Source organism: Haliotis rubra, unplaced genomic scaffold, assembly GCF_003918875.1.
Source record: "Haliotis rubra isolate DU_JTF1 unplaced genomic scaffold, ASM391887v1 Scf12, whole genome shotgun sequence".
NCBI classification, from domain to species: Eukaryota; Metazoa; Mollusca; class Gastropoda; order Lepetellida; family Haliotidae; genus Haliotis; species Haliotis rubra.
In genome coordinates this window covers 3091872-3107301 of record NW_025765114.1, presented here as the reverse complement: position 1 = coordinate 3107301, position 15430 = coordinate 3091872, and the positions used below count along the sequence as shown (strand labels likewise).

Below are 15430 nucleotides of genomic sequence, written 5' to 3'. Positions count from 1 at the left end.
GAGGCGGGAAAAACATCCTTGGTGCACCTTGACATTCACGTGAAATGTTCCAGATATGCAAATGACCGGAACTGTGAAGCCAGTGGTCCAGTTTGGGGCTTCAAAGCCTCTGAGAATGTGGGGGGAATAGGTGAGCTGACAGAAGATAAGCGGGAGAATTCCCATTGTTACCTGTGGTATTTTAGCCATTCTATGAATGGATAGTATGGTGAATGGGCACTTGCAGGAACTTCTGTGAATGGCAAAACCACCACCTCCGTAGTAACATTAAAGGATGGTATTGTGCTGATGGTCGATATAGCTAACTGCCAAAAAGTACTAAATAACTATAGTTACAGCAACTAAACTTACTTCCTAAACGTACTACGCAAAGCATTTGGGAGGGATAACAATGGTGTCAGCATTGTTATTTCTTGTGTAATATGTTATTGACTGGAAATCAAAGGGATGCCAACACACTACAACTGTTCCTCACATTATGAACTGCCAAGGAAATGTGAACATACGATGTGCCTGATAACGAATTTGACGAAAAAATCGGAGGTGGGCGTTACGTGTACGTGCATACCGACATCAGCAACCAACTGTGCAGCAACATCACACCCCCGACTAAGAAGAGCCTGTGCTTGTGTGTGCAGAGTTGGCTTGTGTGTGCAGAATGTGCTGAGAAGACTTTACAAATTCTTTTTCTAGTTTGTGGAATCATCTTTTGATCCTCTATGAACTTGAAAAAAACATATTTCTAGCTCTGTAAATCTTTGCACAGTGTTCATAAAAATTATAATAAATTAGTTGTATTTTATGTATCCAAGTTGAAATTACTTTTACAAAAATACAAATCTGGTGTTGCGGTACTGTTCTCATGTTGAATGTCGACTTGCATAAGAATTTCGACATGTGTCACGTCTAATTCAAACCTGTACTCGTATATGTACGTGCTATTTTATCTCTTCGGGCATCAAGTTAATAACACACAGTATGTATAAATTAGGCGTTCATTTCCTAACAAACACAAAAGAGACTGCATGATTTATTTCTATTAGAAAATAATATTTGCTTTTGTCTGCAACAATCAATTCACCATCCTAGATTTCGACACTCCCACTCAGCTTGAACAAAATACCCTCATGCAATATCTCTCAGCTGGACACTGTCAGCATCATATACAAATGAAGTTTTCACAAATTAATCGAAACTGGTGAGGGCGGACTTTAACAATCAAATCTGTTCACTCTCAAACTGACGTGTGGATTACATACATCAGAGAGGAAGTGTTAGCTCACCTGGCAAATGACCGTCCGGTGGGTGTTGCATGACGGTTCCCGACCTAACTACCAATGTTAGCCAATGTTAAAAAGATAATTAACAAACAATTATTTGCATATATATGGTAAACATATGTACAACGGTTAAACATTTTCTTTCTGGCTTTTTATGTTTAACATGTCTTGACTTTTGATATTACGTTTATTTCTTGTCAAAGACATGGAAGACACATGTGCAGATAATGTTCTCTATAAGCTGAACTTCATCTGTTTCATGTGTGATTGGCTCATTGCTTTAAAGAGAAAATGTTTCAACATTTCATCTGACTGAATAAATGAATTGTTCGTGTTCGCGAAAGTCATCACTCAAGAGGTTTGGTGTGGAATCGGAAACTGATCAGACAATTAAGTGATCAGCGGGTTACATTCATAATGAGCTCATCGTCTTCATCTTTTAACTCTTCCCCTCTTGAAGCTATGTTCCAGAATCCCTGAGAGACTCATCTGGGTGTGACAATGTAAATGCCACATCTTTGAGCCATTATTGAGGACTCGGGACCATGGTAGGTTGCCGATGTTCAGTGTTGGTCTAGACGCTGTAATTAAAGCCTTGTGAGTCTCTGAGTCGTAATCAACGTAATCAGGTATTGTTAGATGATCATAATGACCTGAGTTGAGTTGGCAGACACGCTAAGTGTTCTTATAATGACGACTTGATTCAAAGTAACGTAGATGGCGCATCTGAAATCGAGGATCTCAACATGACGGTAATCAACCAACAGGTTGTCTCATTATATTGTTGTTTAACACCTGTTTGACAGGGTAATAAAAGGTTCATTTGGATTACACGTTTTATAGTAAAGTTCAAATTTGAGAGATGTCGAGTCCCATCCGGGATTCATCCACAAATTTTGAGTTCTTAAAACTGGTAGTCTCGACCATGTAGTTTGTGTACCCCTCTGACAAGCGTTGGCACTTCTTCCATGTCGGAATGCTATGAAATACACCGTTCCATTCAGAACGATGAAATTGTTATACATGTATTTATTATTACATTTTTATAAGAAAGTATGTTATATTCGTTTACCTTCTTCTTGGAGGTTAGATCACTAATTGGATGTGCTGAAAGTGAACGTCATGGCCCCTAAGTGACGAGCTTGTTAATCCGTGCCCAGATGACCTCAGCAATCCCCTACCTCGTGCAGCTATGTGGCTTTTGCAATTCTTGGTGCAGTGTTCAGACGAGTTCCTGCTCTCAGCGGACTAGAGCATGAATCTTCTTCCATGTCTGTAAGTTCAAGTCGCGTCTCACTATGCTAATCGACGACGGCAATGACGATCTGACGGCATAGAACACTTGTTCTCTTTCCTGTTGATTTCAGTTGTTTTCCCATCTCAAGGCTCATTCGTTTTTCCTTATCAGTTTGTCATAGTTTCTTTGCCAACCTGCTGACAGCCTAAGGTTTGTAACCGATCGCTCGACCAACAAATTTGTATCACATTCCTGCATTACCTATGTCTATTTTTCACCACCTTCATAAGATACCCTGCAAACCGTATTAAACAAGAATTAGCATTACAGTTCGAATACGTTCAAATCGTATTTGGATGTAGCGTCGCCTGACGTTTGTATGCAACACACACACTGGATGTTAGCTCCACCGTAACATGATGCAAGTAGCTCTGAAGAAAAATGAAGGGATGTCTTCATAAAACAGTACAGCGACTCTGAATACCCTTCAAACCTATTTCTGTACGTCAAATGTGAAAAAGACATAACCTGTCATGGTGGCGCTGTAAATATTCCGATATTGTCACATTGGACATTTTTCACCAGTGTGAAACAGAACCTCTTGTCATCTCTGCCTTTAAGTATGTATCTTGTCATCTCGTTCATCTCTGGAACGGAAGGCCAACGTCTTTCACTATGTGGTGCCAACTTTTGAAAAAAAAGCGCGTCTTTGAAATCTCAATATAGGTTTGAAACTGACAACAGATGACTTCATACATCCAGGTTTTGTTATTATTGTACAAATGTAAGGACGCAGATTATCCTAGTTTCATGTGATGAGTTTGTTATTTAGTTTTGGATATCACATGCATACAGCAATTATCGGAAACATATGGCGTGTAAATATCAGAATTGTTTCCAGGAATAGCTATGTAGATTGATCTAGATCTGTAACTGAAAACGTAATATGGATATTGGAATGTAATGTTTACACAGGGGTAATGATGTGGCCACTCGCCGGCATTGATGATCTTCGTAATGTACAGCAGCACTTACCGTGTGGGTGAATTCTGTCTATTCGGAGTGGAGTAATCTGCAATGCAAACAACGCAATAACTTAATCCAGGTTACCTTTACATACCACACATTGTTTCATCTTTGTGTTAGTGTTTAAACATACTTATCACTTGACATTCAGTTAGATTATTTAAAGTGGAGCCAAAAATATGAGATAAAAACAGAACCATAGGATACCTTTACTCCCGATATTGTATGTTGGTTACCAGCCTTGAGTTGTGGATTATTTATTTCGGTGTATTCCGGGTTAGCTTCGAGATATGTGCCTTATCGGGCATGTTTAGCTAATTTGATGTCAAGCTTGCACATGTTGGTTACCACCAATGTCATGTTTTTTACGTCTATCCAAGCTCTAATGCGCCTTTCAAAGATTGAAGTTTTTACTTTTCGTGTTGTATTTAAAAAGGCAAAATACCTCTATCCATTGTTGCCCAGAGACGTTGCTTGATTTGGATAAGGAAATGGACATTCCATATAACACGAATCAAGGAAATCATTACACTCGATACCTGGGAGTCTAAAACACAGCTGGCTGAGCAATCAGAGTCTGTTTCAGGTTTGACAGTGATGGATTCAATAAGCTTTGCTGCTTTGGTGATTGTTGAGAGTCTCTGCTGATTTCAGCAGCCTCTTTAATATTATCATTCAACTTAATATCACAGGTTATTTGTCGTGTTTTCACAAAGCTTCCTGTATTCAGGTTTTGCATAATATGTCCATATTCATTGACAGTCACACAGGCGTGTGACATGCGTCATGTAAATGTCATGAAAATGTATTTTAATACTTCACAGGTATACAGTTAGATATATTTAAATAGATTGAAACATAAACAAGGAGCCAATTTTACTCCTACATGTTTCATTAATTTCAAGGCTTGACGAAAAAATGTAAAGTTTAGATTAAGAAAAATAATAAATCACAACAAGTTTCGAAGCACCATTATTATTTTCGAAAACATGCAGAATTATGTTTCCGGTTAAAAACGTCATGTTTTCACTAGATATGTCCGCAAAATACATGTACATTTTTGTGTTCAAAGCAACCATGTAAAAATTGTAGGATTATTTTTTTAAATTGAACAGCTGTTTCCCATGGGAAGGCGGATTGGACGTCGTACACACCACAATATCATGACTCAAGACACGTAATGCCAAATAAAGCCCCCAAACATACTCAGAGACCGCTTCACTGCCAAGATGTTGCTATGAACGCTTCCTCTTTTCGCATATTTGTTTTTGGGAAAAGAGAGAAAATGGTTCCAAAAGGCCGCGATCTCGGTATTTCATGTAAAAACGAGTATCGACGATACAAAACATGGCGAACCGACTTCTCAGTGTGACTCACATATCAGTTCCACTCAAGTGGCTCCAAGATGCAAGAATTCAATCATGTAGATTGTCTGTGACGCCCCGTTTATGCAATCCCAAGTGCAATGCAGATCTAGAAGTGGGCGCTTTGGGTTGAATGAGACTCTGCCTTTCACGGACGAATCAAGTTTTTCTCATGATTTCAATTACAATCATTGAAGAATTAGACTATGGCATGTGGCGACAAAGGAAAAGTTATGAAGAATCTTGCGTCTGTGTTGATGATTGCTTGAAAGTGAGACGCTGTGTGTTGGCATTTACTGGAATGAAAAGGCTTGATATGCTTGAACACAACTTGATAATAACAGATCCTGTCCCTGCAGTGCAATCAGACAGGAATCAGCACCCCTGATTGTATTGCCTGTCTTCATTCTGTGCGTATCATTCCAGATAAATTCCAGTGTTCAGAAGGACAATATTTATTTATTGCCCTGGCCGGCGATGCCCATCGCCCACAGTTTGGGACTGACATGTTCGTGGAGGTCGTCTCAGGATACACCACCCGGAAGTGTGAAACTTCTGTGGCCGTGGTCAAGCTCCTTTTTAGAGGACTGAAGAATATGACAGCGTCGAGACAAGGAATCTCAATGGTGGCACAAGGCGCATTTGTTATACCATATAGACTGCATGCACGTTACAGTGTTGAATCATGCATTTACGATCGTAGGTAGAGTGTTTCACCCACAAGAATATTATTGATTTGTCATACTAATTTCTATACTTCAAGCTCACTATCAACACCATGCATAGAGATTATCGGAATTTCGTTAATTGCGAGTGCAATTATTTTTTTCATTAGCCCTCATTTAAAATGCATAAATGCACTGATCACGACCGTCAACTTAGAAAACCTCAGTTGTTGAATGACGTCATCTATTCATAGCTATGACGTCGTTTGAAACGTGACGTCATTCCGACCTACGTCATTTTTAGTTTGAAAAGACGCCATCGTGCTGTTCGGCTGGCGTTAACAAAATAGGTAGATGCGATAAGAGAGGATTTACGGTTTTTATCAACTCGAAACATTGATCAAGTGTCAATGACTATTTTATTGGTTCACCAGACTTCTTCCAATTTATTAACTTGTTGAAATATTGGAGACAGAGTAGACTCTGATCATTTACCATTAGAACTGACTTGTCAATTTCCAAATATGAACAACTCAAGTGATAAAAACCATATTGATGATTATAAAGAAAAGAATGTTTGGAACGACGCCTGTTGCGACATATTTTGAGATAATTTGAAATGTAGGATTTCATTTTATAATGACCGTCTCTTATCGAAACTTGAGTTCGATCTAAACGGAGCTTTAGATGAGTTTGTCCATGTCATATTAGATTCAGCAGATTGTATGAAGAAAAAGACTAAGCCGTTTAAGCAAAACTATAAAACACCCTTAAGTGACGAGTGTAAAACTGCGCGACGAGACGCGCGCAAAGCACTTAGAAGTTTTCAGTGTAGACGCTCGGAGAGCAACAGAAATTATTTTTGTAAAATGAAAAACAAATACAAATCTTCATGTAAAAAATTCAAATCTAACCTGCGTAATCAAAGATTGAACAGATTGAATGAGTCTATCCACAATCCTGCTATGTTCTGGAAACAAATTCGTTCATTTAGAAAGAGATCAAATCCTAAAAGTAATATTTCAAAATGTGAATGGATGACACATTTCAAGACAGTTTTTTCTAATGATGCTGTTTCTCCAAGCGATGGTTATTCCTTCGATGATGATATTATCTCTTCGAATGACTATGACACTGTTGATCAAATAATTTTGGAAACACAAATTTTAGTAGATGAGATAAAGAATGCTATAAATAACTTAAAGAGCGGAAAAGCAGCTGGTCCCGACAATATTATAATCGAAATGATTAAATGTTCTCAAATCGAGTTAATGCCCTTCCTCCATAAGTGTTTTAATACTGTATTTGAAAGCGGTTCGTTTCCAGAAAGCTGGTCTCGTTCAATTATCGTCCCTATACATACAAATGGGGGCTCAAGACAGTCCAGATAATTATAGAGGCATATCCTTATTGAGTGTTATTGGGAAAATATTTACAACTGTTTTAAGCAACAGAATCTCAAACTGGTCAAATCTAAGAAACTTAATTCCTGAATGTCAGGCGGCTTTTAGAAAAGATTATTCAACTACTGACCATATCTTTACACTATATGCAATAATACAAAAGTGTCTATCGCGTAATAAACACAAACTTTATGTAGCATTTGTTGACTTTAAGAAAGCTTTTGACTCTGTGGATCGTTGTAAATTATGGCACTGCTTACGAAAGTCTGGTTTACAAGGGAAAATGTATTCTATTTTATAATCTATGTACTTGAATATTAAATCATGTGTTCGTTGTGGTGATGATGTCACCGATTTTTTCGACTGTCCCATGGGAGTTCGGCAAGGGTGTACTTTAAGCCCTATATTGTTTTCCTTCTTTATAAGTGAGTGAGTTATTATTTAACGTCACATCTGCAATATCTTTATAAGCGAACTGTATTATATTTCTAATTCAGGTAAACATGGTGTGCAAATGTTTCCAGATATGATCGAAATTTTTATTCTCCTTTTTGCCGATGATGTAATTTTAGTGTACTATCGCCGGTCTACAAAATCAACTGAATATTTTGGAACGTTATACAAATGAATGGAAATCATTTGTTAATTTTGAAAAAACAAACATAGTTATCTTTAGAAGAGGTGGGCCTGTCGTCTCTAAAGAAAAATGGTTTTTGAATGGCCAAAATTTATTGTTAATCAGTATACCTATATCGGACTATTGTTTTCCTATACCATGAACTTTGAAAAGAGTGTTATAGACCTGAAATCACGTGCTAAGAAGGCTCTTATTAATGTTATGTCAGTTTCACAGAATTTTGGAATTTTAACCCCGAAAATATATTTTACATTGTTTGATGCACAAATCCAACAGATTATGCTTTATGGGTCTGAAATTTGGGGATTTCAATGTCATGAATGTCTAGAGAAACTACGCCTTTTAGCATGTAAAAGATGTTTAAATATATCGCAAGCAACACCAACTTGTATGGTTTATGGAGAATGCGGTAGATATCCGATATATATACATTCACAAATCAGATGTTTAAAATATTGGTTAAAGAACCTTGGGATGCACGAACAAAGAATCCCCAAACTAGCTTATAACATGCTTGTACATTTAGATGATAGGGGTTAAACAACATGGGCGTCTCATATTAGAAATCTTTTATTTTCTCATGGCTTTGGATTTGTGTGGCTAAATCAAACAGTTGGTAATATTAATCTATTTCTTAAGCAATTTCGAGAACAAACCTGTTAGCATGTATTATCAAGAATGGCATTCCTGTCTAGACAATTAGTTCAAGATACCAGTTGTATAGATCACATAAGAGCTGAATTCAACCAGAACTATATCTATCTGTATTGACATCTAGAAATATCACTTGTCAATTTTCAATTGGGCTTGTTAGACTTATCAGTAAATAAGGGCAGACGATTTTCAATAGATAGACGTTTAAGGATATGTCAATTATGTAACCCGGCTATAGAAGATGAAATTCACTTGGCTTTTGTATGCCCACATTATGCTGATTTTAGAAAAAAAGAAATCCCTAATAATTACCTGTTCAAATATCCTTCATCTGCCTTTGCTTCCATTCTATCCTCCAAAAATGAAAATGTAATACGTAATCTTGCGCTTTATGTAAAACATGCTGTTATCCTTAGAAGCAATATCTTACCTGAACTGTAATTTCTTTGTGAAATGTCTGTCACATGTGCTGTATTTATACTTGTATTACTTGTATATGGGCCGGAGGCCTTAAGTACAATAACTATCTTTGACTTGACTTGACTTGATATTGAAAACAGTTTTATTGACAACCACCCTCCCCCACCCCATCATCAGTTCACAGCTATGACGTCTTGAAAGACGCCATCTTGCTGTTTGGTGTCCAGGGCCCCGTTCATCAAATCGATCGACAGTCGTAAGTCTATGTTAAAGTATGGGAGTTACGACTGTCGTAGCGCTACGTTCGCTTTGAGGAACGGGTCCTTGATCCTGAAATACAGCCACGGAGCTACCACCTACTCCACTAGGACCATATTTTAACCTGTTAGTATCCAGATTGTTAGGCTTTCCTAAGGACGTATTTGTAGCGTATGGTGTTTCTGAGCGACGTGTGTTCTGCGGATGAGACAAATGGAGCAGTCATATGATATTCGTTGAGAAATTATGATGCGTGTTGTGAGATGTTTTGGGTAGAATGTTGTAGTGTTTGGAATTGGTTCAAATCTCATAATTGATGATCGGTTCATTACTACCGATCAATCATCGAAAATAATTGGTTAGCGTCATTTATGAAATTTGTTAATGCACATAAAAATAAAGAAAAAACATGTAGTTCTTTTAGGGTTTTTTGGCAAAATTTCACATCTTTAAAGGATGACTAGTATGTTGGGAACATAAATTTCTTGGAATCTTTAAGATAAATTCAATCATGACTTGAAACGAGCTTGCAGTGCTTGCGAAATATAACAGACAAAACCAACCATGTGAAAAATATTGTTAATGAAAACAAGTGTTCCAGAATTGTTTGTGTTCGATTATGAGAACTTATGATCTATTGCTTGGTCGTTTAGTCACTAAGACCAATCTTCGATTATTTTAATTAATCGGACCACCACTAGAATGTTGTTATCGTGGGCTAATGTTTGTGTTGTGGAATAAAGGATGTGCCGTTTGTGTAGTTTGTATGGTGCGTTTTGGGGATAGTGTGTGCATTGTATTGTTCGGATACGAATAAGCTTTGAAAATCGTTGCGTTGTGCTATGTATTATGATCAGCTTGTTGTTTAGAAATGTGGAGTGCTACGAGGAATGTAGTACGGTGCCCGGGTGTGGCATCTGACTGTCGATGTGTTCCCATGAGACGTTGACGAGTGTGTGTTTGCGTGCGTGTGTGTGTCTGAAAACATATAGATCCTTATTTCATTCAAAATATGAAGGCTGGGTAGGGGATACGGTTGGGTAAGGGTGAGGTGAAGGGTTTGGTAAAGTTGAGGTAAAGGATAAGGGACAAGGTTTGGTAAGGGTGAGGTAAAGGATAAGGGACAGGGTTTGGTAAGGGTGAGGTAAAGGATAAGGGACAGGGTTCGGTAAGGGTGAAGTAAAGGATAACGGGTACGGTTTGGTAAGGGTGAAGTAAAAAAAGATAAGGGACAGAGTTTGGTAAGGGTGAGGTTAAGGATAAGGGGTAGGGTTTGGTGAGGGTGAAGTAAAAGATAAGGGACAGGGTTTGGGAAGGGTGAAGTAAAGGATAAGGGACAGGGTTTGGTAAGGGTGAGGTAAAGGATAAGGGACAGGGTTTGGTAAGGGTGAACTAAAGGATAAGGAACAGGGTTTGGTAAGGGTGAGGTAAAGGAAAAGGGTGATAACAGGGTTTGGTAGGGTTTGGTAAGGATAAGGGGAAGGGTGAAGTAAAAGATAAGGGACAGGGTTTGGTAAGGGTGAGGTAAAGGATAAGGGGTAGGGTTTGGTAAGGGTGAAGTAAGTGATCAGGGACAGGGTTTGGTAAGGGTGAGGTTAAGGATAAGGGACAGGGTTTGGTAAGGGTGAGGTATAAGGATTAGGGAAAGGGTTTGGCAAGGGTGAGGGTAAGGACAAGGGACAGGGTTTGGCAAGGGTGAGGTTAAGGATAAGGGACAGGGTTTGGTAAGGGTGAGGTTAAGGATAACGGGTACGGTTTGGTAAGGGTGAAGTAAAAAGGATAAGGGACAGGGTTTGGTAAGGGCGAGGTTAAGGATAAGGGACAGGGTTTGGCAAGGGTGAGGTTAAGGGACAGGGTTTGGTAAGGGTGAGGTAAAGGATAAGGGGTAGGGTTTGGTAAGGGTGAAGTAAATGATCAGGGACAGGGTTTGGTAAGGGTGAGGTTAAGGATAAGGGACAGGGTTTGGCAAGGCTGAGGTTAAGGATAAGGGACAGGGTTTGGCAAGGCTGAGGTTAAGGATAAGGGACATGGTTTGGCAAGGGTGAGGTTAAGGATTAGGGACAGGGTTTGGTAAGGGTGCGGTAAGGGATAGGGTTAGGTATTGGTGAGGTGAAAAGGGTTTGGTAGGGTGGGAGGTGAATGGTTTGGTATGAATAGGGTTTGGTAAGGGTGAGGTAAAGGATAAGGGATAGGGTTTGGTAAGGGTGAGGTAAGGAATAGAGTTTGGTAAGGGTGAGGTGAAGTGTTTGGTAAGGGTGAGGTAAGTGATAGAGTTTAGTAACGGTGAGGTGAAGGCTGAGTAAAGGATAAGGGATAGGGTTTGGTACGGGTGAGGTGAAGGATTTGGTACGGGTGAGGTAAAGGGTAAGGGATAGGTTTGGTAAGGGTGAGGTAAAGGCTGAGTAAAGGGTAAGGGATACGGTTGGGTAAGGGTGAGGTGAGGCAAAGGGTATGGGTATGGGATACGGTTGGGTAAGGGTGATGCAAAGGGTATGGGATAGGGTTTGGTAAGGGTGAGGCAAAGGGTATGGGATACGCTTGGGTAAGGATGAGGTAAAGGCTGAGTAAAGGGTAAGGGATACGGTTGGGTAAGGGTGAGGCAAAGGGGTATGGGATACGGTTGGGTAAGGGTGATGCAAAGGGTATGGGATAGGGTTTGGTAAGGATGAAGCCAAGGGTATGGGATACGGTTTGGTAAGGGTGAGGCAAAGGGTATGGGATACGCTTGGGTAAGGATGAGGCAAAGGGTATTGGATACGCTTGGGTAAGGGTGAGGTAAAGGGTATGGGATACGGTTTGGTAAGGGTGAAGCAAAGGGTATGGGATACGGTTTGGTAAGGGTGATGCAAAGGGTATGGGATACGGTTGGGTAAGGGTGAAGCAAAGGGTATGGGATACGCTTGGGTAAGGGTGAAGCAAAGGGTATGGGATACGCTTGGGTAAGGGTGAGGCAAAGGGTATGGGATACGCTTGGGTAAGGGTGAGGTAAAGGATAAGGGATATGGTTGGGTAAGGGTGAGGCAAAGGATTAGGGATACGGTTGGGTAAGGGCGCGCGGCAAAGGACCGTTTCGGTGCTACTACGTCATCAATGTATCCCCGTGATTGCATCAATCCTCTGACGTCAAATGAAGACAAAATCTGCTAATTAGGCAACAAATAAAAATAACATTTTATTCATTATACTAGCACCTGAATGCAAGTCACATCTCATAATAGTAAATATATTTATGGTCGGTATATAATATCAGTATAAATGTGGAGTCATGCCACGGGTCCTCTCTCATGTAAGTTTGTGGTTTGAACGAGGTATGACGTCATTATATCGTAAGACACACAAATATGTAAACGGAAAACGAAAGCAAAAGTTCTGAGATTGGTAATGTATGTCACCAGAAGCCTGACAATGGCAGCTGAAAGTTCCAGGATCACACTACGATGAAAGCAATGTCAATCGGGCAGTAGTTAGCAGCATAAACCAGTCTGTCAGTTGTCGGGAAAACAGTTTTCTCGACGCCACTGACGTCGAAAAAATGTCACGAGGCCTAAAACAGCCAAAAACAAGCTTTGAAAATTGCACAACCCCATGAAAGCACATATATATAACAGTTAATCTATGTCTTCTCATACACATCACAACTCTCGTCCACAATAAATAATGACTGTGACTGTGACGTCGAACGTTCAGGTAACGTTGTTCGTCACCCGCTTGACGCCGGTGACGTGACGCCGGTCATTGCCATGCTCTGTATCACAAAATATAGCATCCGGCCGGATAGGATAAGCTTTGGCATCAGAGGTCCTGTAACACCGGAACACTACTCAGATCCAACGCTGTTTGGGATTCAGCTGTCAATCGCACCATGGCCGTTTGTCCGGAATTAGGAATGTCCGAAGTTGACTTATGTCCGAATGTAGACCCAGAAAACTGAAAACAAAAGTAGGAAATAAGTAAAAGATGTATTTCAACAGGAATGTATTCATAGGGGAATTACATGGTTCTAGAACAGGGCACGGCAATCAAAATGATCAGGTTTAAGGCATGGGCAAGGGCGAATTTAGCAGCAATGTTGTATACAGCGATATTAACACGCGTCGATAGCAACCGTGATCGGATCAATATCGCAGCACGTGGCGGAGTATCAGTGACAGCTACAGCCACGTGGGTATCTACCAGGCCTATATTTCATCAGCATGTGAAATTAACACCTGTCTCGTATCAATGTCATCAACGTTACCGTATCCATTAGTCCTTTGTCATGACATTTGAGCACAATTAACGATAGTTACGTGAATACTCTTCAAATTTTAAAATTTGAATTGAAAGTTATGTCCTACACTACAGTGTGATATAGTAGTTAAGGAAATAATTCATAATTTAAAAATGCATTTGATTTTATTAAGAAACGGAATGATCTGCACACGCCGCATTTCTTAACGGCGTCAAGGGGCCTCGTGGCTGGCGGACAGAGTCCAAAATGGAAGATAGCGTTCCTAACACGAAGGAAGACCATCTTCTCGGTTATCTGATCAAAGTCACATGACTTGAATTGCCAGATACGGTGTTCAGTAAATTAACCACAAGTTTAGCGATGATAAAAGGTAACACGTCATGTGCTTTGTGTGTGGTAGGTGAATCACTCGCCAGCTTCATGAGCCTGCATCACGAAAGACATGCTCGAGATATCTAGTCGCGGTAACCTCAATACTATTCACGTTTCAAATGGGTTCGATGTGAACGGCGATGAACTTATAGCGATGAGCTTGAAATGAGGCTAAGATTGAGTGAGTGAGTTTGGTTTTACGCCGCTTTTAGCAATATCCCAGCAATATCACGGCGGGGACACCAGAAAATGGGCTTCACACACTGTACCCATGTGGGGAATCGAACACGGGTGTTCGGCGTGACGAGCTGAGGCTAAGAGGTAACCGATGTACCTCACGCTTCAGTTTATATAAATGCGTCTACTTTCTATCCCATGATGAAACTCGTGTTTCACAATTGATGAAATAAATGTCTTGGAACTATTGTAAAACATATTCAATAACCGTTAGCTTCACGAGGACCTTCTACTTGTCTCTGCGGTCTGTCTAGCATACCTGCCCATATGACACTGACTCCAGAAATCTCTTATATCTTCCTATCTCTTTATCATCTTAACAATCAAAGTGATATCTGACGATTGGGACGACTATTAAGCTCATACATTTTTCGTAATGTATTTTATATTTCTAAATTATATATTAATAATATACTTATAAGTTTTAAGCTTCGACATGTTCCCTCTTTCGATGTACATTATCTTTACATGATTTTCATGACATATCCATGAAGCGTATCTGTACTCAAGGAAATTAAATTTAATACCTCTCATATATAATACGATATATACATCTATATAATACGATGTAACACTATCCGAGTGGGGTTGGACGCATTTGACATAAAGAAGCTTAGGTTGTTATTGAAGTGTTAAAACGGTGCTTCAAGACATAATATTCAACAATAATAAATCTGTAAAACAAATTGTACAACTACACATACCTTTTTCCATATTCTGCTACCTCCTTGTGCTGTGGCTTTGGGCGTCTGATATACTTTGCAATCGTCGCATTATTTCATAGAAATTGTCCAAACTTCTTTTTCGTGCCACAGTATATTGACAGGATAGACCGAAATAGTTTGGTGGGCAGTGACATCGGCACCTGTTAAAAATTGACTGGCCTAACAGTAATGTACCGGAGTTTAAACATCGACGGTTACCACACAGCGTGGCATCAGCAGGCACCACGTACAGCGTCAATAACATTACGATAAATACAGGTTTTAAAATTGGCACAACTTTCATATTCCACGTAGAGATTTTCCAACTCCAGGTCTGGGCAATAGCATGATATAAATCCATTAAAGGGTAAAATTGTCAGATTTAAAAACTCTTCTCTCTTCTTATCACCGTCCTCACCCTTGGCCCCAGCTCTATGTATGACCACTTCAAAGCACGTGTTCGAAGTACTACAGCGAGTATCACAAGCCCGCCTTCATATAGTTACCCAGTTGCCCTGCCCACTGTAAAAGGGGAGTGGCTTGAAAGCGGCTGTTCGTCATAGCTTTCGCGCCTAACACCACGCGCTTCATTCAATCCACACCTCACACAGTCACAAAATACACAAAGCCCTATTTCACCAAATCAAATAATACACGCTTGCGTTTGAATTCGTCAGGGAGCAATGCGACATTAAGAGGAAACGGAATTCTTCCTCGTGCTAAGCCATCAGCTCATTGCTCTTTTTCCTGAATAATATACCGGTGGTGCGTTCCACTTATATCTTTATCACAGCCTCTTAACATATCCTCACTATCAATGCGAGCTGGTGACAAGTTGCCGTGCAAACCTATCTGCTCTGTACAATCGTCTATCGACGCGTAACGGGAAATGCCGATCCCAGCATGTGTGGAATTCTGTTGAAGATAAATCTCTTTGGAAAT

At 39.9% G+C, this 15430-nt stretch overlaps 1 long non-coding RNA gene across 1 annotated transcript; it reads right to left on the bottom strand.

Annotated features, from left to right (window-relative positions):
• Window positions 1-12091: 12091 nt before the first annotated feature.
• On the bottom strand, window positions 12092-14938 carry LOC124263064. The gene is made up of 2 exons (XR_006894765.1): window positions 14489-14938; window positions 12092-12871 (listed from the first exon to the last, which is right to left on the bottom strand). It is a non-coding gene; the product is annotated as an uncharacterized LOC124263064 (long non-coding RNA).
• Between the last annotated feature and the right edge of the window lie 492 nt (window positions 14939-15430).